This window comes from Zea mays, chromosome 5 (assembly GCF_902167145.1).
Source record: "Zea mays cultivar B73 chromosome 5, Zm-B73-REFERENCE-NAM-5.0, whole genome shotgun sequence".
NCBI classification, from domain to species: Eukaryota; Viridiplantae; Streptophyta; class Magnoliopsida; order Poales; family Poaceae; genus Zea; species Zea mays.
The window spans coordinates 11,501,315-11,527,162 of NC_050100.1; the positions used below are offsets into that span (position 1 = coordinate 11,501,315).

The window sequence follows — 25,848 nt, forward strand, 5'->3', positions numbered from 1 at the left end:
CAGCGAGGAGTCCGTCGCGGCGGATGCGCGAGCAGTACGGAGCAAGTTGGCGGGAACGCGACTAAATGCGACGCTGTTCCCGCGTCCTTCTCTTGTTGGCGTGGGGCAATGGGAAAAGCCAGAGTGCTAGCTTGGAAATCTCTATAGCCGTCAGATGGTAGCTGGAGGGTGCTGATTGAGGGAACGTTACGTTGTAAAGTTGCTCTGTAAAGTTACTCAATCTGCGTTCCGTTGGAGCGCGAGCGAGAGCGCCCGCGGGTCACGGTCACCCCCGGACCGGTACCACGCGCGGAGAGTTATTTGAGATTGTAATAATCTCGTCGCGCGGCTTCGCTACTTTATTACTCCGCAGCTGGACCTCGCCATTTTGGTATTCTGGAGCTCACAGCCTCGCCATATTGGCACAGTTAATGCCCCGCACTCTGTTAACGCCGGTTATGTTGCTTTTTCTGCAGGTTGTATTCTTCTTCGGACTAATCTACCCCCTGCCGGACTTCCCGTCTTCTTGCGCGAGAGAACTCTTGCCAACTCCCAGAAAACCGAGAACCGAGGGTGCGCCGCCGTCTGCCACCAGGGGTACTCGCCACCAGGTTATCCCCGCTCTCTCGCATTGTTCTGCCACCAGGGGGACTCGCCACCAGGTACGCCCCGCAACGGGTCGCGCTCTCGCATTGTTCGCTACCACCTGATGCCCGCGACGCCGCCTGCATCCAGCTGCCAGCGCTGCCGTCTGCCAGCAGCTGCCCGCGACGCCGCCTGCATCCAGCTGCCAGCGCTGTCGTCTACCAGCAGCTGCCCGCGACGCCGCCTGCATCCAGCTGCCCGCGCCTGCCAGCAGCTACCAGCGCTGTCGTCTGCCACACATTCCTTGCCTCCCCATGGTTTCTCCTATGGAAAGAGTGGATCTACATGTTAGGAGCTCGGATTTGTCGGATCCCCAAGATTTTTCTATTAGGGGATGAACATAGAATGGAGGTCTGATTCAAATATTCAACAGTATATTGTCCAGTTAATTTTTGATGCACCTGCGCCTAGTACTTGATAGCTGTCTTAATTGGATGTTTACAGGTTTTAGAAATTGATTGGGGTTCAATACAAATTGATGATAGATGGGAGGAAGAAGGAGAACAAGAGACTGCCTCTGAGTCAGTGATGTATGATCGGTTAGGATTGTTAGCTGAGGATGAACGTGAAACTACTGAAAGGCAAGAGACTGTCCGCCAAAGCGATGAATTTAATGATGAAACTGCTGAATTGCCCTGCACTGATTGCATACCACAAGAAAGGGTATTTGAGTGCAACAGATCAAATCCAATAATGAAGATTGGTAGTTTGTACAAGGACATGAAAGAATTCAGACTGGCTATCAGGCAATATGCGATTAATAACGAGTTTGAGTTAGGGATTGAGTCAAGCTCACCTTTCAGATATCGAGCTTATTGAGAGCACCTAAAGTGTAATATCCACTTTTGTAATCAGAGTATAAAGAAAATTATATTCCTGTATACATATGTGTGTCATCCAAGTTTATCATTTCATGAGCACATCACATATAACAAACAACTAAATGACAAAAGGCACTTAAATAAAATATACATCATGCTGAGATTTATTGTGTGTGTGCATTTGGTGACATAAATAAATCAACATTCAAATTGAGGATTTAATACCTACTTTGAATAAATAGAATAGAAGGAGAGAAATACTATAAAATACAAAATAAAACTTATAAAAAAAATCATATTGGCAAGTTCAAATTTAAACCTAACCCAAGGAAAAATTTTCCACAAAAAGAATTTCTTTTAGAATTAAAGTTTTTGAATTTGGAAAGGAATGAAAGAATAACAAATAAAAAAAAGAAAGCAGTCTTCGGCCGAGTGGGCCTCTATTCCATGCTTTCGGCCCATCTTCGGATCCAGCTCACGTAGCCCAACTCCATTTTGCCACCAAACATCTCCACCGCGCGACCTGCTTCTCTTTTGGGCATGCGGACCTCGCAACTCAGTCTCCTGGCGCGCGCATAGTACCATTACCATTTCACTGACAGGTAGGCCCATCTGCTCAGCTTCGTCAACAAACTCGCGGAGGAAGCGCGGTCTGGTGCGATCTCGCCGGAATCCGTTGACTGGCTTCGGACCGAGCTCGGCCCTTGGTGGTATAAAAAAAAAGAAGACGTTCTCGCCAGCCTAGCTCTATCCTACACGCGCGCGCGCCGCATCCATTTCCCATGCCGCTGACGAATGGGTCTGCGCTGGCAGGCTTCGTCCCCAACTGATTTTCGCCATCCGCGCGCGGGTATGGTCAAGATCCGCTCGACCGGTCTTCTCCATGCTCGCATTGGGGTGAAGCTAATCCCGCATCCATCGCGGGCTCAACTGGTCAGCGCAACAGACGACGCCGATCCCGCGCTGGCCGTCGTGGCTTCCGCTGCGGACCAACTACCTGAACCGCGTATCGCTGCAGCGAAGTCCGCCCCAGCAACAGCTCTTCTTCTCAGCCGGAAGATTAGGCCAGGTTGTTGGGTCGCCCGGCAATCGCGCTAACCACAGCTACACCTCGTCGCAGCTTCAAAAGCGGACAGGCCCCTGGTTCTTCCCCAAGTCGCGCGCACCTAGCATCCCTTGGCCACACCAAATCCGACCCTGAGCCAAACCAGTAAAGTGCTGTGTGTTTGTCACGGACAGCAGTGAGAGAAAGCGAGGAGACATGGACTGGGGGAAGCCGCCTCCGTCATTCATCGTCCACAATGCCGATGGGGCCTGGGGTCAATTGCTTGCTGGTGATGATGCTTCGTCGGGGGACCGCACCGATCCGCAGATGGGGTATCGCCGCGCTATGCACTGGTATTCTCCCTTCTTGTTCGTGCCCCACATTTCGCCCTCGTTTGCCCTCGGTAATGCTCGGATCCGGCCCTTGAAGCTCAGATGGGCACGTCACCGGCGGAGCCATGGCCACATCACCTTGAAGCTTCTTCGGCCACTGCGAACTCGCCCTCTGTTCTCCTGGCCATGGAATTTGTGATCGATGACCTGTCCACCGTCGCGCGTGGGTGGTTCGCTGAACTCCATAGGCGGGTCCAAACCCAACGCCGTCTCCATCTGCGCCTCCCTCGCCAACGTGTTCGCCGACTTCGACCACTGGATCCGCCCTCAAAAGGTGAGAGATCCTCCTTCATGTCCGCCAGGCTTCCCACGTCGTGTAGCACTCGTCGCGTTAGGATTTATGCAGAGAAGAGTGATTGGGGGGTTGTCGGCGGGTGTACGGCGGCGCTTCGCCGCCGTCGGACTCGCCCAGCTCTGTATGGAGGATGGCGACGACCCTGGCATCGTTGGATTGAAAAAGGGTGGTCACGATTAAAGTTAGTAGTAACCTGTTGGCCCCTCCGATCCTAGCCGCCGATCAAGCCGCCAACGACCAAGATTAGACGGCCCTGTACCGTTTCATCCGGGCGATCTTGGGCCGTTGGATCGAAATCCAGTGACCCCGGGTGCGTACCGATTCATCATTTAATCTGGGCCGTCTATTGTAATCTGTGCGGCCGAGATCCCACAATACCCTTTCGGCTGCGTAATATTGCAAAAGAGTCCCTGATTAGTTTAAAAATAAACCCGCCATCCTATGCGGCTGTACACTGAGTCTTGAAATATTTGCGACGTAGTCCCTGTGTTTTCTGTAAATGGTGCGCTCGGTCCAGAGAGCAGGAAATCAAAGGAATTCATTTAGAAAATACATTTTTTTTGTGAGAATAATTATAGAAACTTAATTAATTCCTAGAAAATGCATTTTAACTCCTTTTAATCTATCCCAGTCCCTATAATTTTGTATTAATATTGTTTAATACTTAGTGTCTCTGTTTTAACACGAAAATGGTATTAAAATTTATTTCTTAGCTAATCTCGTATCAAATACATAAAACCTTAGGAAATTTGTATCTCCTCCATTTTAACTCCGATTTGATCCGTTCAAGTTCCGTTAGTCTCGTAGCAACGCGTAGATTATTATTATGCAGTTTCTCTTATGTTTGATGTAATGTTAATTTTGTCTATACCGTATCTGTTTGTATTGCTACGACTAGCAGCGAGGTTTCGAGTCACCTGAAGATCACCCTGGTAACTGGAATCTCAAGTGCCAGGCAAGTTGTGCCCTTGATCACTTACTTTTCCCAGCCATGTTCTTATTAATTATAATGATCTGCATAGGTTAATTTTGATGGGACCTAATAGGTTACCCTAGTTTTGGCTATCTTTATACCTTGTTTACCACTGAAATATTTTTGGGTAGTACCTGCTATTGCTTTATGTGGATCTGGGTATGAAGATACTTTATTCATAATTACTCTTTTATTCTCTTTTATTATTACTGTTCATGTTAAGATCATTATGTTAATGGGAACATGGAGCGACCACCCGGGAAAACAGTGCTACCACAAGGGTTTAATGGGACGCCCTTGGATGATTAACTAGGAAAGCTAGTGGAGGTCTTCCTTACCCGAAAGGGGCAAGGGCAGTAGGGGAGTGGTCAGTGTAGGGAGGTCCTTGGGTTGATTTTGCTGCGATGGCGGTCAGACAAGAACCCTGCACTGGAGCTTCCTATAAACTGTAGCGGGATTTCTGAAGCTAGTGGAACTTTGTAAAGGCCTCGTAGTGTTATCCTGCCTCGCCTCCTCGGTAGAGGTGTATGGGATTGGCCATCTCTTGGCAGATGGGTAACATGACTTGTGGGTAAAGATGCGCAACCTCTGCAGAGTGTAAAACTGGTATACTAGCCGTGCTCACGGTCATGAGCGGCTCGGACCCTCACATGATTAAATATGGAACTTAAATTTAATTTGACATTTGCATCACATTTGGGATTATTTTACTATTACTGTTCTTTATTATTATTAAGGTTTGGTATTTACTTACACTTAGTAATTGCTAATAAAATTTTGACCAACTTCTAAAAGCAATGCTCAGCCTCAGCCTTTACTTCATTGATTAGCCTTACACTTCATGAACTCCCACCTTTTGTGAGTTCATGCCACATTATTCCCCACAACTTGTTGAGCGATGAACGTATGTGAGCTCACTCTTGCTGTCTCACACCCCCCCACAGGAGAAGAACAGGTGGTTCAGGAGGAGCCACAAGGCGAGGAGTATGATCTGATCTAGGTGGTGTTTCTCAGTCGACATTGGCGCCGACGATCCTTAGTTCGTTTTATATTTACTCTTTTATTTTGTAATAAGACTTCCGCTATGTAATAAATACTCTGATGATTGTGACATTTATCTCTATACACTCTGTGATTATATATGTTGTCTTCTTTGGCGCATGTATGAGATGCACCCGGCTTTGTCCTTTAAAACCGGGTGTTACAGAAGTGGTATCAGAGGAAATGTTGACTGTAGGACGAAACCTAGATAGAAATGGACAACCCTTACCTACTTATCTTATTCTGATTCATTCTACACTTACCTTACTCTGATTCTTTCTACACTTACCTTGATCCTGTCTCACCTTCTACTGTTCTACTCTGATCATTCTTACCTTTTCTATTCTAAGACAAGATGGATTTCACACCTTGGAATCCCTACCCCTATGACATTTTTAAGAGATAGGAGACCTAAAAAAATTTTATTTTCTCTATTAAAAATGTTGGTTGATTGTTCTGCTGATCAATGCCTGATTTGCTTCTTTGATTGATTGAAGTATTATATATGGACATCTTAGTATGTGCCAGCATAAGGTAATAAATTAGCTATGGTAGGTAAAACATTAAACTGCTTAGCTAATAAATCCCCCAAAGTAACATGATTGTAATTACTCGCCTTGTCTACAATTCTTCCTTTCTTACCCTATATTCCTAACCCAAATGTGCTACCCCTATACTGTTAGAAGAGAGCAGTATAGATTTGATCCTTGGTATGTCATGGTTAAGAAAGGCAAAGCAGTATATACACTGTGCTAAGGGAACCGTAGAACTCACCAGTTCCAAAGAACAAAGATTTGAAGTTGAGTTGGTCATTGATCTCTTACCTGAAACTGCTCCTATTTCTAAACGGCTATACAGAATGTCCGTAGAAGAATTAAAAGAACTTAAGAAGCAGTTAACTGAGTTACAGGAGGCGGGGTACATTCGTCCGAGTTCCTCACCTTGGGGAGCACCGGTTCTGTTTGTACAGAAGAAGGATGGATCAAAAAAAATGTGTGTGGATTATAGATCTCTCAACGATGTTACTGTGAAGAATAAGTATTCGTTGCCCCGTATTGAGGATTTATTTGATCAGATGAGAGGTGCAAGGGTATTCTCGAAGATTGATCTCCGATCGGGTTATTATCAAATGAAGATTAGGCCATCGGATATTCCCAAGACGGATTCCTCGACCCGATGTGGTTTATAGGAGTTCACCGTTATGTCATTTGGATTAACTAATGCACCAGGCTATTTTATGGATCTGAAGAATAAGGTGTTTATGGAGAATTTGGACAGATTCGTCGTGGTATTCATCGACGATATTATTATTTATTCCAAGAGTGATAGTGATCATGAGGAACATCCGAGATTGGTGCTACAAAAGCTACGAGATAATCAACTCTACACCGAGTATAGCAAATGCGAGTTTTGGATCGGTGAGGTACCATTCCTTACATGTCATTTCTAATGGAGGAATATCAGTGGATCCTGCTAAAGTCAAGGAGATAGTGGCGTGGAGCATACCCACTATAGTTACTGAGGTCCGGAGTTTCTTGGGGCTTGCAGGCTATTATCGGAGATTTATTGAAGGGTTCTCTAAGATTGCCAAGCCTATGACCTCACTTTTGGAGAAAGGAAGAGAATTCAAGTGGAATGAGAAATGCCAAGATAGCTTTGATCAATTAAAGAAGAGGTTGATGTCATCACAAGTGTTGGTTATGCCAGATCTACAGAAGGGATTTGACATTTAATGTGATGCATGTGGCCAAGGCTTGGAATGTGTGCTCATGCAAGAAGGACATGTGATTGCCTACGTGTCTCGTCGGTTGCGGAAACACGAGTTGAACTACCCCACTCAAGACTTAGAACTGGCAGTCATTGTGCATGCGCTTAAGATTTGGAGACATTATATTATGGGAACCGAGTGTCAAGTATACACGAATCATAAGAGTTTGAAGTATATATTCACTCAAAAGGATCTCAACCTTAGGCAACACCGTTGGTTGGAGCTTATTAAGGATTATGATTTGGAGATTCACTATCACCCGGGCAAGGCAAATTTGGTTGGAGATGCCTTGAGTCGAAAGGAGCATGTTCATTCGGCTGTTGTTGCCCAGCTACCCGATGAGATTGTTGAGGATTTTAGGAGACTTAACCTGGGGATAGTAACTGCTCACACTGAAGAAGTTATATTGATGTGGAACCTACCTTGGAGCAAGAAATCCACAGAAGGACAGATTGATGATGCTAAGATACAAGAGATTAAGGATTTGATTACTGAAGGTCGAGGTCCGGAATTCACGAAGGATGAGCAAGGCACAATATGGTTCAAGGATAGGATATGTGTGGCTGATATTGAAAGCCTTCGTGAGACTATTTTAAAGGAGGCCCATGACTTGGATTATTCTATTCATCCTGGTAGTACTAAGATGTATCAGGATTTGAGGCAGAAGTACTGATGGTATGAATTGGAGAGATATGTGGCTACACATGTGGCTATGTGCGATGTGTCAAAGAGTTAAGGCTGAACACCAAAGGCCAGCTGGACTATTGCATCCACTGAAGATACCCGAGTGGAAATGGGAAGAGATCGGTATGGATTTTATTACTGGATTGCCTCGCACACAGAAAGGATATGATGCTATATGGGTGATTGTGGATAGATTGACTAAAGTGGCTCACTTTATTCCTGTCAAGACTACTTATAAGGTATCTCAATCGGCAGAGTTATATATCGCTCGGATTGTGTCTCTACACGATGTACCAAAGAAGATCGTTTTGGATAGAGGATCACAATTTACCTCAAGATTTTGGAAAAGTTTTCAAGAGAATGTGGATACGAAGTTGAATGTTAGTTCGGCCTACCTCAGACTGAAAGGACTAATCAAGTATTGGAAGACATGTTGAGAGCTTGTGCTCTTCAGCATGGTAGTAGTTGGGACAAGAGTCTACTTTATGCTGAGTTCTCATATAATAATAGTTACCAGGCTAGTCTAAAAGATGTCACTGTTCGAGACTCTGTATGGCAAGAAATGCAGGACTCCTCTATTTTTGGACCAGACTAGAGGAAGACAATTCTTTGGGCCTGAACCTATTCAAGAGGCAGAAAAAAAAACCAAGTCCGTATAATTCGGGAGAACTTGAGGGTAGCTCAAACCAGGAAAGAGAGCTATGCTGATAATAGAAGGAGACCATTGGAATTTGAGGAAGGTGATCCTGTGTACCTCAAGGTGTCACCACTTCGTGGAATGAGGAGATTTAAAGTTAAGGGCAAATTGTCCCCTCGCTATATTGGACCATTCAGAGTTTTTAGGCAAGTTGGAGAGATGGCCTATCAACTCGAGCTACCTGATAATCTATCTGATGTGCATAATGTGTTCCATGTGTCTCAACTTAAGAAGTGTCTTCGTGTCCCTGAGGAACAGTTACCAATGGAAGAGCTCAGCGTTCATGGTGATTTGATTTATACGGAGTATCATGTCAAGATTATTGATACTTTGACACGAGTTACATGAAATAAGGTGATAAAGATGTGCCAAGTGCAATGGAGTCACCACGGGGAAGATAAAGCTACGTGGGAGAGAGAAGAAGAGCTTCGCATAGATTTTCCCCATCTTTTCCCTAGTCCTTCCTAAATCTCGAGGACGAGATTCTTTGTAAGGGGGGTAGGATTTGTAATATCCACTTTTGTAATCAGAGTATAAAGAAAATTATATTCCTGTATACATATGTGTGTCATCCAAGTTTATCATTTCATGAGCACATCACATATAACAAACAACTAAATGACAAAAGGCACTTAAATAAAATATACATCATGCTGGGATTTATTGTGTGTGTGCATTTGGTGACATAAATAAATCAACATTCAAATTGAGGATTTAATACCTACTTTGAATAAATAGAATAGAAGGAGAGAAATACTATAAAATACAAAATAAAACTTATAAAAAAATCATATTGGCAAGTTCAAATTTAAACCTAACCCAAGGAAAAATTTTCCACAAAAAGAATTTCTTTTAGAATTAAAGTTTTTGAATTTGGAAAGGAATGAAAGAATAACAAATAAAAAAAAAGAAAGCAGTCTTCGGCCGAGTGGGCCTCTATTCCATGCTTTCGGCCCATCTTCGGATCCAGCTCACGTAGCCCAACTCCATTTTGCCACCAAACATCTCCACCGCGCGACCTGCTTCTCTTTTGGGCATGCGGACCTCGCAACTCAGTCTCCTGGCGCGCGCATAGTACCATTACCATTTCACTGACAGGTAGGCCCATCTGCTCAGCTTCGTCAACAAACTCGCGGAGGAAGCGCGGTCTGGTGCGATCTCGCCGGAATCCGTTGACTGGCTTCGGACCGAGCTCGGCCCTTGGTGGTATAAAAAAAAGAAGACGTTCTCGCCAGCCTAGCTCTATCCTACACGCGCGCGCGCCGCATCCATTTCCCATGCCGCTGACGAATGGGTCTGCGCTGGCAGGCTTCGTCCCCAACTGATTTTCGCCATCCGCGCGCGGGTATGGTCAAGATCCGCTCGACCGGTCTTCTCCATGCTCGCATTGGGGTGAAGCTAATCCCGCATCCATCGCGGGCTCAACTGGTCAGCGCAACAGATGACGCCGATCCCGCGCTGGCCGTCGTGGCTTCCGCTGCGGACCAACTACCTGAACCGCGTATCGCTGCAGCGAAGTCCGCCCCAGCAACAGCTCTTCTTCTCAGCCGGAAGATTAGGCCAGGTTGTTGGGTCGCCCGGCAATCGCGCTAACCACAGCTACACCTCGTCGCAGCTTCAAAAGCGGACAGGCCCCTGGTTCTTCCCCAAGTCGCGCGCACCTAGCATCCCTTGGCCACACCAAATCCGACCCTGAGCCAAACCAGTAAAGTGCTGTGTGTTTGTCACGGACAGCAGTGAGAGAAAGCGAGGAGACATGGACTGGGGGAAGCCGCCTCCGTCATTCATCGTCCACAATGCCGATGGGGCCTGGGGTCAATTGCTTGCTGGTGATGATGCTTCGTCGGGGGACCGCACCGATCCGCAGATGGGGTATCGCCGCGCTATGCACTGGTATTCTCCCTTCTTGTTCGTGCCCCACATTTCGCCCTCGTTTGCCCTCGGTAATGCTCGGATCCGGCCCTTGAAGCTCAGATGGGCACGTCACCGGCGGAGCCATGGCCACATCACCTTGAAGCTTCTTCGGCCACTGCGAACTCGCCCTCTGTTCTCCTGGCCATGGAATTTGTGATCGATGACCTGTCCACCGTCGCGCGTGGGTGGTTCGCTGAACTCCATAGGCGGGTCCAAACCCAACGCCGTCTCCATCTGCGCCTCCCTCGCCAACGTGTTCGCCGACTTCGACCACTGGATCCGCCCTCAAAAGGTGAGAGATCCTCCTTCATGTCCGCCAGGCTTCCCACGTCGTGTAGCACTCGTCGCGTTAGGATTTATGCAGAGAAGAGTGATTGGGGGGTTGTCGGCGGGTGTACGGCGGCGCTTCGCCGCCGTCGGACTCGCCCAGCTCTGTATGGAGGATGGCGACGACCCTGGCATCGTTGGATTGAAAAAGGGTGGTCACGATTAAAGTTAGTAGTAACCTGTTGGCCCCTCCGATCCTAGCCGCCGATCAAGCCGCCAACGACCAAGATTAGACGGCCCTGTACCGTTTCATCCGGGCGATCTTGGGCCGTTGGATCGAAATCCAGTGACCCCGGGTGCGTACCGATTCATCATTTAATCTGGGCCGTCTATTGTAATCTGTGCGGCCGAGATCCCACAATACCCTTTCGGCTGCGTAATATTGCAAAAGAGTCCCTGATTAGTTTAAAAATAAACCCGCCATCCTATGCGGCTGTACACTGAGTCTTGAAATATTTGCGACGTAGTCCCTGTGTTTTCTGTAAATGGTGCGCTCGGTCCAGAGAGCAGGAAATCAAAGGAATTCATTTAGAAAATACATTTTTTTGTGAGAATAATTATAGAAACTTAATTAATTCCTAGAAAATGCATTTTAACTCCTTTTAATCTATCCCAGTCCCTATAATTTTGTATTAATATTGTTTAATACTTAGTGTCTCTGTTTTAACACGAAAATGGTATTAAAATTTATTTCTTAGCTAATCTCGTATCAAATACATAAAACCTTAGGAAATTTGTATCTCCTCCATTTTAACTCCGATTTGATCCGTTCAAGTTCCGTTAGTCTCGTAGCAACGCGTAGATTATTATTATGCAGTTTCTCTTATGTTTGATGTAATGTTAATTTTGTCTATACCGTATCTGTTTGTATTGCTACGACTAGCAGCGAGGTTTCGAGTCACCTGAAGATCACCCTGGTAATTGGAATCTCAAGTGCCAGGCAAGTTGTGCCCTTGATCACTTACTTTTCCCAGCCATGTTCTTATTAATTATAATGATCTGCATAGGTTAATTTTGATGGGACCTAATAGGTTACCCTAGTTTTGGCTATCTTTATACCTTGTTTACCACTGAAATATTTTTGGGTAGTACCTGCTATTGCTTTATGTGGATCTGGGTATGAAGATACTTTATTCATAATTACTCTTTTATTCTCTTTTATTATTATTGTTCATGTTAAGATCATTATGTTAATGGGAACATGGAGCGACCACCCGGGAAAACAGTGCTACCACAAGGGTTTAATGGGACGCCCTTGGCTGATTAACTAGGAAAGCTAGTGGAGGTCTTCCTTACCCGAAAGGGGCAAGGGCAGTAGGGGAGTGGTCAGTGTAGGGAGGTCCTTGGGTTGATTTTGCTGCGATGGCGGTCAGACAAGAACCCTGCACTGGAGCTTCCTATAAACTGTAGCGGGATTTCTAAAGCTAGTGGAACTTTGTAAAGGCCTCGTAGTGTTACCCTGCCTCGCCTCCTCGGTAGAGGTGTATGGGATTGGCCATCTCTTGGCAGATGGGTAACATGACTTGTGGGTAAAGATGCGCAACCTCTGCAGAGTGTAAAACTGGTATACTAGCCGTGCTCACGGTCATGAGCGGCTCGGACCCTCACATGATTAAATATGGAACTTAAATTTAATTTGACATTTGCATCACATTTGGGATTATTTTACTATTACTGTTCTTTATTATTATTAAGGTTTGGTATTTACTTACACTTAGTAATTGCTAATAAAATTTTGACCAACTTCTAAAAGCAATGCTCAGCCTCAGCCTTTACTTCATTGATTAGCCTTACACTTCATGAACTCCCACCTTTTGTGAGTTCATGCCACATTATTCCCCACAACTTGTTGAGCGATGAACGTATGTGAGCTCACTCTTGCTGTCTCACACCCCCCCACAGGAGAAGAACAGGTGGTTCAGGAGGAGCCACAAGGCGAGGAGTATGATCTGATCTAGGTGGTGTTTCTCAGTCGACATTGGCGCCGACGATCCTTAGTTCGTTTTATATTTACTCTTTTATTTTGTAATAAGACTTCCGCTATGTAATAAATACTCTGATGATTGTGACATTTATCTCTATACACTCTGTGATTATATATGTTGTCTTCTTTGGCGCATGTATGAGATGCACCCGGCTTTGTCCTTTAAAACCGGGTGTTACAGAAGTGGTATCAGAGGAAATGTTGACTGTAGGACGAAACCTAGATAGAAATGGACAACCCTTACCTACTTATCTTATTCTGATTCATTCTACACTTACCTTACTCTGATTCTTTCTACACTTACCTTGATCCTGTCTCACCTTCTACTGTTCTACTCTGATCATTCTTACCTTTTCTATTCTAAGACAAGATGGATTTCACACCTTGGAATCCCTACCCCTATGACATTTTTAAGAGATAGGAGACCTAAAAAAATTTTATTTTCTCTATTAAAAATGTTGGTTGATTGTTCTGCTGATCAATGCCTGATTTGCTTCTTTGATTGATTGAAGTATTATATATGGACATCTTAGTATGTGCCAGCATAAGGTAATAAATTAGCTATGGTAGGTAAAACATTAAACTGCTTAGCTAATAAATCCCCCAAAGTAACATGATTGTAATTACTCGCCTTGTCTACAATTCTTCCTTTCTTACCCTATATTCCTAACCCAAATGTGCTACCCCTATACTGTTAGAAGAGAGCAGTATAGATTTGATCCTTGGTATGTCATGGTTAAGAAAGGCAAAGCAGTATATACACTGTGCTAAGGGAACCGTAGAACTCACCAGTTCCAAAGAACAAAGATTTGAAGTTGAGTTGGTCATTGATCTCTTACCTGAAACTGCTCCTATTTCTAAACGGCTATACAGAATGTCCGTAGAAGAATTAAAAGAACTTAAGAAGCAGTTAACTGAGTTACAGGAGGCGGGGTACATTCGTCCGAGTTCCTCACCTTGGGGAGCACCGGTTCTGTTTGTACAGAAGAAGGATGGATCAAAAAAAAATGTGTGTGGATTATAGATCTCTCAACGATGTTACTGTGAAGAATAAGTATTCGTTGCCCCGTATTGAGGATTTATTTGATCAGATGAGAGGTGCAAGGGTATTCTCGAAGATTGATCTCCGATCGGGTTATTATGAAATGAAGATTAGGCCATCGGATATTCCCAAGACGGATTCCTCGACCCGATGTGGTTTATAGGAGTTCACCGTTATGTCATTTGGATTAACTAATGCACCAGGCTATTTTATGGATCTGAAGAATAAGGTGTTTATGGAGAATTTGGACAGATTCGTCGTGGTATTCATCGACGATATTATTATTTATTCCAAGAGTGATAGTGATCATGAGGAACATCCGAGATTGGTGCTACAAAAGCTACGAGATAATCAACTCTACACCGAGTATAGCAAATGCGAGTTTTGGATCGGTGAGGTACCATTCCTTACATGTCATTTCTAATGGAGGAATATCAGTGGATCCTGCTAAAGTCAAGGAGATAGTGGCGTGGAGCATACCCACTATAGTTACTGAGGTCCGGAGTTTCTTGGGGCTTGCAGGCTATTATCGGAGATTTATTGAAGGGTTCTCTAAGATTGCCAAGCCTATGACCTCACTTTTGGAGAAAGGAAGAGAATTCAAGTGGAATGAGAAATGCCAAGATAGCTTTGATCAATTAAAGAAGAGGTTGATGTCATCACAAGTGTTGGTTATGCCAGATCTACAGAAGGGATTTGACATTTAATGTGATGCATGTGGCCAAGGCTTGGAATGTGTGCTCATGCAAGAAGGACATGTGATTGCCTACGTGTCTCGTCGGTTGCGGAAACACGAGTTGAACTACCCCACTCAAGACTTAGAACTGGCAGTCATTGTGCATGCGCTTAAGATTTGGAGACATTATATTATGGGAACCGAGTGTCAAGTATACACGAATCATAAGAGTTTGAAGTATATATTCACTCAAAAGGATCTCAACCTTAGGCAACACCGTTGGTTGGAGCTTATTAAGGATTATGATTTGGAGATTCACTATCACCCGGGCAAGGCAAATTTGGTTGGAGATGCCTTGAGTCGAAAGGAGCATGTTCATTCGGCTGTTGTTGCCCAGCTACCCGATGAGATTGTTGAGGATTTTAGGAGACTTGACCTGGGGATAGTAACTGCTCACACTGAAGAAGTTATATTGATGTGGAACCTACCTTGGAGCAAGAAATCCACAGAAGGACAGATTGATGATGCTAAGATACAAGAGATTAAGGATTTGATTACTGAAGGTCGAGGTCCGGAATTCACGAAGGATGAGCAAGGCACAATATGGTTCAAGGATAGGATATGTGTGGCTGATATTGAAAGCCTTCGTGAGACTATTTTAAAGGAGGCCCATGACTTGGATTATTCTATTCATCCTGGTAGTACTAAGATGTATCAGGATTTGAGGCAGAAGTACTGATGGTATGAATTGGAGAGATATGTGGCTACACATGTGGCTATGTGCGATGTGTCAAAGAGTTAAGGCTGAACACCAAAGGCCAGCTGGACTATTGCATCCACTGAAGATACCCGAGTGGAAATGGGAAGAGATCGGTATGGATTTTATTACTGGATTGCCTCGCACACAGAAAGGATATGATGCTATATGGGTGATTGTGGATAGATTGACTAAAGTGGCTCACTTTATTCCTGTCAAGACTACTTATAAGGTATCTCAATCGGCAGAGTTATATATCGCTCGGATTGTGTCTCTACACGATGTACCAAAGAAGATCGTTTTGGATAGAGGATCACAATTTACCTCAAGATTTTGGAAAAGTTTTCAAGAGAATGTGGATACGAAGTTGAATGTTAGTTCGGCCTACCTCAGACTGAAAGGACTAATCAAGTATTGGAAGACATGTTGAGAGCTTGTGCTCTTCAGCATGGTAGTAGCTGGGACAAGAGTCTACTTTATGCTGAGTTCTCATATAATAATAGTTACCAGGCTAGTCTAAAAGATGTCACTGTTCGAGACTCTGTATGGCAAGAAATGCAGGACTCCTCTATTTTTGGACCAGACTAGAGGAAGACAATTCTTTGGGCCTGAACCTATTCAAGAGGCAGAAAAAAAACCAAGTCCGTATAATTCGGGAGAACTTGAGGGTAGCTCAAACCAGGAAAGAGAGCTATGCTGATAATAGAAGGAGACCATTGGAATTTGAGGAAGGTGATCCTGTGTACCTCAAGGTGTCACCACTTCGTGGAATGAGGAGATTTAAAGTTAAGGGCAAATTGTCCCCTCGCTATATTGGACCATTCAGAGTTTTTAGGCAAGTTGGAGAGATGGCCTATCAACTCGAGCTACCTGATAATCTATCTGATGTGCATAATGTGTTCCATGTGTCTCAACTTAAGAAGTGTCTTCGTGTCCCTGAGGAACAGTTACCAATGGAAGAGCTCAGCGTTCATGGTGATTTGATTTATACGGAGTATCATGTCAAGATTATTGATACTTTGACACGAGTTACATGAAATAAGGTGATAAAGATGTGCCAAGTGCAATGGAGTCACCACGGGGAAGATAAAGCTACGTGGGAGAGAGAAGAAGAGCTTCGCATAGATTTTCCCCATCTTTTCCCTAGTCCTTCCTAAATCTCGAGGACGAGATTCTTTGTAAGGGGGGTAGGATTTGTAATATCCACTTTTGTAATCAGAGTATAAAGAAAATTATATTCCTGTATACATATGTGTGTCATCCAAGTTTATCATTTCATGAGCACATCACATATAACAAACAACTAAATGACAAAAGGCACTTAAATAAAATATACATCATGCTGGGATTTATTGTGTGTGTGCATTTGGTGACATAAATAAATCAACATTCAAATTGAGGATTTAATACCTACTTTGAATAAATAGAATAGAAGGAGAGAAATACTATAAAATACAAAATAAAACTTATAAAAAAATCATATTGGCAAGTTCAAATTTAAACCTAACCCAAGGAAAAATTTTCCACAAAAAGAATTTCTTTTAGAATTAAAGTTTTTGAATTTGGAAAGGAATGAAAGAATAACAAATAAAAAAAAGAAAGCAGTCTTCGGCCGAGTGGGCCTCTATTCCATGCTTTCGGCCCATCTTCGGATCCAGCTCACGTAGCCCAACTCCATTTTGCCACCAAACATCTCCACCGCGCGACCTGCTTCTCTTTTGGGCATGCGGACCTCGCAACTCAGTCTCCTGGCGCGCGCATAGTACCATTACCATTTCACTGACAGGTAGGCCCATCTGCTCAGCTTCGTCAACAAACTCGCGGAGGAAGCGCGGTCTGGTGCGATCTCGCCGGAATCCGTTGACTGGCTTCGGACCGAGCTCGGCCCTTGGTGGTATAAAAAAAAAGAAGACGTTCTCGCCAGCCTAGCTCTATCCTACACGCGCGCGCGCCGCATCCATTTCCCATGCCGCTGACGAATGGGTCTGCGCTGGCAGGCTTCGTCCCCAACTGATTTTCGCCATCCGCGCGCGGGTATGGTCAAGATCCGCTCGACCGGTCTTCTCCATGCTCGCATTGGGGTGAAGCTAATCCCGCATCCATCGCGGGCTCAACTGGTCAGCGCAACAGACGACGCCGATCCCGCGCTGGCCGTCGTGGCTTCCGCTGCGGACCAACTACCTGAACCGCGTATCGCTGCAGCGAAGTCCGCCCCAGCAACAGCTCTTCTTCTCAGCCGGAAGATTAGGCCAGGTTGTTGGGTCGCCCGGCAATCGCGCTAACCACAGCTACACCTCGTCGCAGCTTCAAAAGCGGACAGGCCCCTGGTTCTTCCCCAAGTCGCGCGCACCTAGCATCCCTTGGCCACACCAAATCCGACCCTGAGCCAAACCAGTAAAGTGCTGTGTGTTTGTCACAGACAGCAGTGAGAGAAAGCGAGGAGACATGGACTGGGGGAAGCCGCCTCCGTCATTCATCGTCCACAATGCCGATGGGGCCTGGGGTCAATTGCTTGCTGGTGATGATGCTTCGTCGGGGGACCGCACCGATCCGCAGATGGGGTATCGCCGCGCTATGCACTGGTATTCTCCCTTCTTGTTCGTGCCCCACATTTCGCCCTCGTTTGCCCTCGGTAATGCTCGGATCCGGCCCTTGAAGCTCAGATGGGCACGTCACCGGCGGAGCCATGGCCACATCACCTTGAAGCTTCTTCGGCCACTGCGAACTCGCCCTCTGTTCTCCTGGCCATGGAATTTGTGATCGATGACCTGTCCACCGTCGCGCGTGGGTGGTTCGCTGAACTCCATAGGCGGGTCCAAACCCAACGCCGTCTCCATCTGCGCCTCCCTCGCCAACGTGTTCGCCGACTTCGACCACTGGATCCGCCCTCAAAAGGTGAGAGATCCTCCTTCATGTCCGCCAGGCTTCCCACGTCGTGTAGCACTCGTCGCGTTAGGATTTATGCAGAGAAGAGTGATTGGGGGGTTGTCGGCGGGTGTACGGCGGCGCTTCGCCGCCGTCGGACTCGCCCAGCTCTGTATGGAGGATGGCGACGACCCTGGCATCGTTGGATTGAAAAAGGGTGGTCACGATTAAAGTTAGTAGTAACCTGTTGGCCCCTCCGATCCTAGCCGCCGATCAAGCCGCCAACGACCAAGATTAGACGGCCCTGTACCGTTTCATCCGGGCGATCTTGGGCCGTTGGATCGAAATCCAGTGACCCCGGGTGCGTACCGATTCATCATTTAATCTGGGCCGTCTATTGTAATCTGTGCGGCCGAGATCCCACAATACCCTTTCGGCTGCGTAATATTGCAAAAGAGTCCCTGATTAGTTTAAAAATAAACCCGCCATCCTATGCGGCTGTACACTGAGTCTTGAAATATTTGCGACGTAGTCCCTGTGTTTTCTGTAAATGGTGCGCTCGGTCCAGAGAGCAGGAAATCAAAGGAATTCATTTAGAAAATACATTTTTTTTGTGAGAATAATTATAGAAACTTAATTAATTCCTAGAAAATGCATTTTAACTCCTTTTAATCTATCCCAGTCCCTATAATTTTGTATTAATATTGTTTAATACTTAGTGTCTCTGTTTTAACACGAAAATGGTATTAAAATTTATTTCTTAGCTAATCTCGTATCAAATACATAAAACCTTAGGAAATTTGTATCTCCTCCATTTTAACTCCGATTTGATCCGTTCAAGTTCCGTTAGTCTCGTAGCAACGCGTAGATTATTATTATGCAGTTTCTCTTATGTTTGATGTAATGTTAATTTTGTCTATACCGTATCTGTTTGTATTGCTACGACTAGCAGCGAGGTTTCGAGTCACCTGAAGATCACCCTGGTAACTGGAATCTCAAGTGCCAGGCAAGTTGTGCCCTTGATCACTTACTTTTCCCAGCCATGTTCTTATTAATTATAATGATCTGCATAGGTTAATTTTGATGGGACCTAATAGGTTACCCTAGTTTTGGCTATCTTTATACCTTGTTTACCACTGAAATATTTTTGGGTAGTACCTGCTATTGCTTTATGTGGATCTGGGTATGAAGATACTTTATTCATAATTACTCTTTTATTCTCTTTTATTATTACTGTTCATGTTAAGATCATTATGTTAATGGGAACATGGAGCGACCACCCGGGAAAACAGTGCTACCACAAGGGTTTAATGGGACGCCCTTGGCTGATTAACTAGGAAAGCTAGTGGAGGTCTTCCTTACCCGAAAGGGGCAAGGGCAGTAGGGGAGTGGTCAGTGTAGGGAGGTCCTTGGGTTGATTTTGCTGCGATGGCGGTCAGACAAGAACCCTGCACTGGAGCTTCCTATAAACTGTAGCGGGATTTCTGAAGCTAGTGGAACTTTGTAAAGGCCTCGTAGTGTTACCCTGCCTCGCCTCCTCGGTAGAGGTGTATGGGATTGGCCATCTCTTGGCAGATGGGTAACATGACTTGTGGGTAAAGATGCGCAACCTCTGCAGAGTGTAAAACTGGTATACTAGCCGTGCTCACGGTCATGAGCGGCTCGGACCCTCACATGATTAAATATGGAACTTAAATTTAATTTGACATTTGCATCACATTTGGGATTATTTTACTATTACTGTTCTTTATTATTATTAAGGTTTGGTATTTACTTACACTTAGTAATTGCTAATAAAATTTTGACCAACTTCTAAAAGCAATGCTCAGCCTCAGCCTTTACTTCATTGATTAGCCTTACACTTCATGAACTCCCACCTTTTGTGAGTTCATGCCACATTATTCCCCACAACTTGTTGAGCGATGAACGTATGTGAGCTCACTCTTGCTGTCTCACACCCCCCCACAGGAGAAGAACAGGTGGTTCAGGAGGAGCCACAAGGCGAGGAGTATGATCTGATCTAGGTGGTGTTTCTCAGTCGACATTGGCGCCGACGATCCTTAGTTCGTTTTATATTTACTCTTTTATTTTGTAATAAGACTTCCGCTATGTAATAAATACTCTGATGATTGTGACATTTATCTCTATACACTCTGTGATTATATATGTTGTCTTCTTTGGCGCATGTATGAGATGCACCCGGCTTTGTCCTTTAAAACCGGGTGTTACATAGAGGGGGGGGGGTGAATAGGTGATCCTGTAAATCTTAAAAACTTAAGCCACAAAACTTTGATTAAGTGTTAGCACAGTTAATGCCAAGTGGCTAGAGCGAAGATCTTGCACAATATGATAATCACAAGAAGATCAACACAGAGAGGACACGGTGATTTATCCCGTGGTTCGGCCAAGTACAAAACTTGCCTACTCCACGTTGTGGCGTCCCAACGGACGAGAGTTGCACTCAACTCCTCTCAAGTGATCCAATGATCAACTTGAATACCACAGTGTTATGCTTTTCTTCTCAATATCCCGTTTGCGAGGAATCTCCACAACTTGGAGCCTCTCGCCCTTACACTTGAGATTCACAAAGAAATACGGAGTAAGGAAGGAATTAGCAACACATACAAGACTCAAAATCAGAGCAACAACACGCATACAAGTCGCAGCCAGAGCTCACAACACACCTCAAAGAGTTCACAACTCAACAAGAGCTCTAGATGCTATCACAATGAATCAAATGCGCGAAATCGATGTCTTGGTGCTTAGGAATGTTGTAGGAATGCTTGGTGTACTCCTCCATGCGCCTAGGAGTCCCTTTTATAGCCCCAAGGCAGCTAGGAGCCGTTGAGAACAAATCTGGAAGGCCATCCTTGCCTTCTGTCGTCGGGCGCACCGGACAGTGTCCGGTGTGCACCGGACTGTTGCAGACGACCGTTGCAGACTGTTGCAGATCTGGCGCACCGGACAGTCCGGTGCACACCGGACAGTCCGGTGCCTTTTTCCGACCGTTGGCCAGACCACGTGTCGCGCGCAGATTCCGCGGCCGACCGTTGGCTCGGCCGACCGTTGGCTCACCGGACAGTCCGGTGCACACCGGACAGTCCGGTGAATTTTAGCCGTACGCCGTCGGCAAATTCCCGAGAGCGGCGTCTTCAGGTCGAGGCAGCCTGGCGCACCGGACACTGTCCGGTGCACCACCGGACAGTCCGGTGCCCCAGACCGAAACAGCCTGTTGGCTGTACACAGCCAACATTCTCCTTTTCTTCTTCTCTCTGTTTCTAACACTTAGACAAATATATTAGTACACAAAACCAATGTACTAAGGCTTAGAAACATACCTTTACTTGTGATTTGCACTATGTTCATCCATGGGCATAGATTCACATTTAAGCACTTGTGTTGACACTTAATCACCAAAATACTTAGAAATGGCTCAAAGGCACATTTCCCTTTCAATCTCCCCCTTTTTGGTGATTTATGCCAACACAACATAAAGCAACTAGAACAAGTGCAAAATCACTTCAAATAGAATAAATTTGAGTTCTATCCAATTTTGGCATATATGGATCATCCTTTGCCACCACTTGGTTTGTTTTTGCAAATCACACTTAAATCTCTATCTCTAAGTCAAACACACATGTTGAAGCATAAGGAGAGTCATTCCAAAAGGGATTGATCAAAGATTTCAAAAACTCCCCCTATTTCCCATAATCAATACTTCTCCCCACAAGAAACCAACTTTTGACAAAAGAGACAATAAGAGAGTTTTGACAAAACAAAAAGCTCTATTTCACTATTTTCAAAATTTCTCAAGTGGTAGCTGATCCATTTATTGCTTTGGCCTTTATTTTCTCCCCCTTTGGCATCAAGCACCAAAACGGGATCAATCTTGGCCCTTTAACCCCATTGCCTCACCAAAATCTTCAATTAAGATCAATTGGCAATAGGATTACATGAGATGGACTTGGAATAAGTTACCCTCTCATCGGAGTGCAGTGGAAGTCTTTCATGATCCAAGTCCACCCTTTTTCCTTTCAATTCTCCTTCGAGACTAAATCAAGCAAACTCAAGCATATGGTTAGTCTCAAAGGGTCAAGTTGTAACACATCTCCCCCTAAACATGTGCATCACTTTGCAACGGACTTGTGAGGTCCAGGGAGTGTTTGTACAACTTGAGCACCACAATAAGCAACAAAATGCAGAATGGACATGTTCAAGGGCATAAACACATGTATGCTACAATTCAATCCAGGTTCCGCGAATCTAAGACATTTAGCTCACTACGCAGCCTGCAAAAGGTCTTCTCATCTAGAGGCTTGGTAAAGATATCGGCTAGCTGGCTCTCGGTGCTAACATGAAACACTTCGATATCTCCCTTTTGCTGGTGGTCTCTCAGAAAGTGATGCCGGATGTCTATGTGCTTTGTGCGGCTGTGCTCAACAGGATTTTCCGCCAGCGGATAGCACTCTCATTATCACATAGGAGTGGGACTTTGCTCAGATTGTAGCCAAAGTCCCTGAGGGTTTGCCTCATCCAAAGTAGTTGCGCGCAACACTGTCCTGCGGCAACATACTCGGCCTCAGCGGTGGATAGGGCAACGGAGGTTTGTTTCTTAGAATGCCATGACACCAGGGACCTTCCTAAGAATTGGCACGTTTCCGATGTACTCTTCCTATCGACCTTACATCCAGCATAATCGGAGTCTGAATATCCAATCAAGTCAAAGGTAGACCCCTTTGGATACCAGAGCCCGAGGCAAGGCGTAGCAACTAAATATCTAAGGATTCGTTTCACCGCCACTAAGTGACATTCCTTAGGATCGGATTGAAATCTAGCACACATGCATACGCTAAGCATAATATCCGGTCTACTAGCACATAAGTAAAGTAATGACCCTATCATTGACCGGTATGCTTTTTGATCAACGGACTTACCACCTTTGTTGAGGTCGGTGTGCCCGTCGGTTCCCATCGGCGTTTTTGCGGGCTTGGCGTCCTTCATCCCAAACCGCTTTAGCAGGTCCTGCGTGTACTTCGTTTGGGAGATGAAGGTGCCGTCCTTGAGTTGCTTCACTTGGAACCCAAGGAAGTAGTTCAACTCGCCCATCATCGACATCTCGACTTTCTGCGTCATCACCCTGCTAAACTCTTCACAAGACTTTTTATTAGTAGAACCAAATATTATGTCATCGACATAAATTTGGCACACAAATAAATCACCATCACATGTCTTAGTGAAAAGAGTTGGATCGGCTTTCCCAACCTTGAAAGCATTAGCAATTAAGAAATCTCTAAGGCATTCATACCATGCTCTTGGGGCTTGCTTAAGTCCATAGAGCGCCTTAGAGAGCTTACACACGTGGTTGGGGTACCGTTCATCCTCGAAGCCAGGGGGTTGCTCTACGTACACCTCCTCCTTGATTGGCCCGTTGAGGAAAGCGCTCTTCACATCCATTTGGTACAACCTGAAAGAATGATGAGCGGCATATGCTAGCAAGATACGAATTGATTCTAGCCTAGCCACAGGAGCAAAAGTCTCCTCAAAGTCCAAACCTGCGACTTGGGCATAACCTTTTGCCACAAGTCGAGCCTTGTTCCTTGTCACCACTCCGTGCTCGTCCTGTTTGTTGCGGAACACCCACTTGGTTCCCACAACATTTTGCTTTGGACGTGGCACCAGTGTCCAAACTTCATTGCGCTTGAAGTTGTTGAGCTCCTCCTGCATGGCCAGTACCCAATCCGGATCTAGCAAGGCCTCCTCTACCCTGAAAGGTTCAATAGAAGAGACAAAGGAGTAATGTTCACAAAAATTAACTAATCGAGACCGAGTAGTTACTCCCTTGCTAATGTCACCCAGAATTTGGTCGACGGGATGATTCCTTTGAATCATCGCTCGAACTTGGGTTGGAGGTGCCGGTTGCGCTTCTTCCTCCATCACATGATCATCTTGTGCTCCCCCTTGATCACACGCCTCCTGTTGATGGACCTGTTTATCGTCTTGAGTTGGGGGATGCACTATAGTTGAGGAAGAAGGTTGATCTCGTTCATCTTGTTCCTGTGGCCGCACTTCTCCAATCGCCATGGTTCGTATAGCGGCCGTCAGAACTTCTTCTTCATCTACATCATCATAATCAACAACTTGCTCTCTTGGAGAGCCATTAGTCTCATCAAATACAACGTCGCTAGAGACTTCAACCAAACCCGATGATTTGTTGAAGACTCTATACGCCTTTGTATTTGAGTCATAACCTAACAAAAACCCTTCTACAGCTTTGGGAGCAAATTTAGAATTTCTACCCTTCTTCACTAGAATGTAGCACTTGCTCCCAAATACACGAAAGTAGGATACATTGGGTTTGTTACCGGTTAGTAGCTCATACGATGTCTTCTTGAGGAGGCGATGAAGGTAGACCCTGTTGATGGCGTGGCAAGCCGTGTTTACGGCTTCCGTCCAAAAGTACTCGGGGGTCTTGAACTCTCCTAGCATCGTCCTCGCCATGTCGATGAGCGTCCTGTTCTTCCTCTCTACCACACCATTTTGCTGTGGTGTGTAGGGAGCGGAGAACTCGTGCTTGATCCCTTCCTCTTCAAGGAACTCCTCCACTTGAAGGTTCTTGAACTCGGACCCGTTGTCGCTCCTTATCTTCTTCACCTTGAGCTCAAACTCATTTTGAGCTCTCCTGAGGAAGCGCTTGAGGGTCCCTTGGGTTTCAGACTTATCCTGCAAAAAGAACACCCAAGTGAAGCGGGAAAAGTCATCAACAATAACTAGACCATACTTACTCCCTCCTATGCTCAGATAGGCGACGGGTCCGAAGAGGTCCATATGCAGCAGCTCCAGAGGTCTTGAGGTGGTCATCACATTCTTGCTGTGATGCGCTCCTCCCACTTGTTTACCTGCTTGACAAGCTGCACAAGGTCTATCTTTTTCGAATTGCACGTTAGTCAAACCTATCACATGTTCTCCCTTTAGAAGCTTGTGAAGGTTCTTCATCCCTACATGTGCTAAGCGGCGATGCCACAGCCAGCCCATGCTAGTCTTAGCTATTAAGCATGCATCTAGACCGGCCTCTTCTTTTGCAAAATCAACTAGATAAAGTTTGCCGTCTAATACACCCTTAAAAGCTAGTGAACCATCACTTCTTCTAAAGACAGACACATCTACATTTGTAAAAAGACAATTATATCCCATATTGCATAATTGACTAACAGATAGTAAATTATATCCTAGAGACTCAACTAAAAACACATTAGAAATTGAGTGCTCATTTGAGATTGCAATTTTACCTAACCCTTTCACCTTGCCTTGATTCCCATCACCGAATATAATTGAATCTTGAGAGTCCTTATTCTTGACGTAGGAGGTGAACATCTTCTTCTCCCCCGTCATATGGTTTGTGCATCCGCTGTCGATAATCCAGCTTGAACCCCCGGATGCATAAACCTGCAAGGCAAATTTAGGCTTGGGACTTAGGTACCCAACTCATGTTGGGTCCTACAAGGTTAGTGCAAATATCCTTAGGGACCCAAATGCAAGTTTTGTCTCCCTTGCATTTTGTCCCTAACTTCCTATCAACAATTTTCTTATCCTTTCTACAAATAGCAAAGGAAGCATTTAAAGCATAATAAATTGTAGAATGTTCATTCACTACTTTCCTAGGAGCATGAATAACATTCTTTCTAGGCATAGCATTTTTCCTAGACATATTTCTAACGTGCATAAAGGAAGAACTAGAAGCAAACATGGCATGAGAGTTAAAATCATCATATGCATTATAACTCCTATACGTATTTCTAGTTTGTCTCCTATCATGATATAAAAAGGCATGGTTCCTTTTAGCACTAGGAGCCATAGGGGCCTTCCCTTTCTCCTTAGTGGGAATGGGAGCCTTATGGCTTGTTAAGTTCTTGGCTTCCCTCTTGAAGCCAAGTCCATCCTTAATT

The 25,848-nt window shown here is 45.1% G+C and overlaps 3 long non-coding RNA genes across 3 annotated transcripts; all 3 read left to right on the forward strand.

The window, feature by feature from the left end:
• Positions 1-1,758: 1,758 nt before the first annotated feature.
• On the forward strand, positions 1,759-4,132 carry LOC103625949 (uncharacterized). Its single transcript, XR_552618.3, has 3 exons — positions 1,759-2,843; positions 2,925-3,156; positions 4,079-4,132. It is a non-coding gene; the product is annotated as an uncharacterized lncRNA (long non-coding RNA).
• A 4,692-nt stretch (positions 4,133-8,824) lies between these two features.
• LOC103625951 (uncharacterized) lies at positions 8,825-11,525 on the forward strand. The gene is made up of 3 exons (XR_552622.3): positions 8,825-10,233; positions 10,315-10,546; positions 11,468-11,525. It is a non-coding gene; the product is annotated as an uncharacterized lncRNA (long non-coding RNA).
• Positions 11,526-15,940: 4,415 nt separating this feature from the next.
• Positions 15,941-18,911, forward strand: LOC103625952 (uncharacterized). Its single transcript, XR_552624.3, has 3 exons — positions 15,941-17,622; positions 17,704-17,935; positions 18,858-18,911. It is a non-coding gene; the product is annotated as an uncharacterized lncRNA (long non-coding RNA).
• The last annotated feature ends 6,937 nt before the right edge of the window (positions 18,912-25,848 follow it).